The sequence below is a fragment of the Otolemur garnettii genome, unplaced genomic scaffold, assembly GCF_000181295.1.
Source record: "Otolemur garnettii isolate 467f Iridium unplaced genomic scaffold, OtoGar3 scaffold00249, whole genome shotgun sequence".
NCBI classification, from domain to species: Eukaryota; Metazoa; Chordata; class Mammalia; order Primates; family Galagidae; genus Otolemur; species Otolemur garnettii.
In genome coordinates, this window is record NW_003852644.1 from 1196339 (window position 1) to 1198816 (window position 2478).

Genomic DNA, 2478 nt, shown 5'->3' on the forward strand with positions numbered 1-2478 from the left:
TTTTTTTTTTTTTTTTTTTTTTTGAGACAGAGTTTTACTTGGTCACCCTTCGTAGAGTGCTGGGGCATCTTAGCTCATAGAAACCTCAAACTCTTGGGTTCAAGTGATCCTCTTGCCTCAGCCTCTGAGCAGCTGGGACCACAGGCGCCCACCCCAATGACTGGCTATTTTTTTTTTTTTTCTGAGACAGAGTCTTATTTTGTTTCCCTTGGTAGAGTGCTGTGGCATCACAGCTTACAGCAACCTCCAACTCCTGGGCTTAGGCAATTCTTTTGCCTCATCCTCCCAAGTAGCTGGGACTATAGGTGCCTACCACAATGCCCAGCTATTTTTTTGTTGCAGTTTGACCGGGGTCAGGTTCGAACCCGCCACCCTCGGTATATGGGGCCGGCGCCCTACCCACTGAGCCACAGGCACTCCCTTTTTAAATTTTTTTTTGAGACAGAGTCTCACTTTGTTGCCCCTGGTAGAGTTCTGTGTCATCACAGCTCACAGCAACCTCAAACTCTTGGGCTTAAGTGATTCTCTTGCCTCAGACTCCCAAGTAGCAGTGACTAAAGGTACCTGCCACAGCTTCCGGCTATTTTTTTAGAGACGAGGTCTCACTCTGGCTCAGGCTGGTCTTGAACTCCTGAGCTCAAGCAATCCACACGTCTTGGCCTCCCAGAGTGCTAGGATTATAGGCGTGAGCCACTGCGCCCAGGCTATTTTATTTTTGAGACAGAGTCTCACTTTGTCACCCTTGGTAGAGTGCCATGGTGTCATAGATCACAGCAATCTCAAACTCTTGGGCTCAAGTGATTCTCTCATCTTAGCCTCCTAAGTAGCTGGGACTACAGGTGCCTGCCACAATGCCTGGCTAATTTTAGAAACAGGGTCTCACTCTGGCTCAGACTTGTCTTGAACTTGTGAGCTCAGGCAACCCACCACCTCAGCCTCCCAGAGTGCTAGGATTACAGGATTTAGCCACCATGCCCGGCCTATACCCATGTCTTCCTACCCATCTCTCCTCTACTTACTGTTTTCTTTTACTTTGGCTCGAAGCCCAGAGAAGGGTAAAAAGAAGGTTGTATATAAGGTCTCAGTTAAGCTTCTCCAGAAGTCTGAGAAAAGGAGCCTGCAATGTTAAAGGAGTTAGGTGTTTAACTTAACTTTGAGATTCTGTTCCAACAGTGGGATAGGGCAACTGGACTTGATATCGCTGTGGATTTTACCTTCTACTCCAGAGATGGAGATAGGGGAGGAAAACAGAGGTCCTAAGATTCAGGGAGAGCGGAAGAAATAGCCCTGGATTTATTTATTTATTTATTTTTTGGAGATAAGAGTCTCACTATGTCATCCTTGGTAGAGTGCTGTAGCATCACAGCTTACAGCAACCTCCAAGTCTTGGGCTTAAGCAATTCTCTTGCCTCTGCCTCCCAAGTAGCTGGGACTACAGGCAGCTGCCACAACACCCAGCTATTTTTTGTTGTCCTTGTCATTGTTGTTTAGGTGGCCTGGGCCGAGTTTGAACCTGCTACCCTTGGTGTATGTGGCTGGCACCATTTTACCACTGTGCTATAAGTGCCGAGCCACGCCCAGCTATTTTTTGGTTGGAGTTGTCATTGTTGTTTAGCATGCCTTGCCAGGCTCGGTGTATGTGGCTGGTGCCCTTACTGAGCTATGGGTGCTGAGCTGGCCCTGAGGTTATTTATTTCTTTAAATATGGAACACTTCATGAATTTGCGTTCCTGAGGTTATTAAAATCAGTTTGCTGGCTAGGTCTGGTGGCTCTTGAGTGTAATTCTAGTACTCTGGAAGGCTGAGGTGGGTGGATTGCCTGAGCTCATGAGTTTGAGACCAGCCTAAGGAAAAGTGAGACTCTGTCTCTACTAAAAATAGAAAGTGTGGCACCTGTGGCTAAGTGGGTAGGGCACTGGCCCCATATACCGAGGGTGGCAGGTTCGAACCTGACCCCGGCCAAACTGCAACAAAAAATAGCTGGGAATTGTGGTAGGCACCTGTAGTCCCAGCTACTTGGGAGGGTGAGGCAAGAGAATTGCTAAGCCCGGGAGTTGGAGGTTGCTGTGAGCTGTGACACCATCGCACTCTACTGGGGTGACATAGTAAGACTGTCTCCAAAAAAATGTTAAAAAAATAAAATGAGTTTGCTTACTTGTAACAGAGAGAGAATGTGTTACCCAAGGCTCAGCCATACTGGTGTGACAAAGTTGAGGTTGTTCTGAGGTTGGGGTCTGTCCATCAGAGTGAAGTAGTCCTAGAGGGTCCATGGATGTAGAGGATGCCGATTCAGGGGGCCTCCCCTATTGCTAAGTGCGAGCCCTGCTCCCTGGTGCATTTGTCTCTAGAGACCCACCTGACCACAGAGGAAGCAGGGTGCAATCCCAGAGCAGTCTGTGTTCTTGACGTCTTCTGTCTTCTTGCCTGAGCCTCCAGGGTACCTCTGAAAATTTTCTTTCTTTTTTTTTTTTTTTTTTT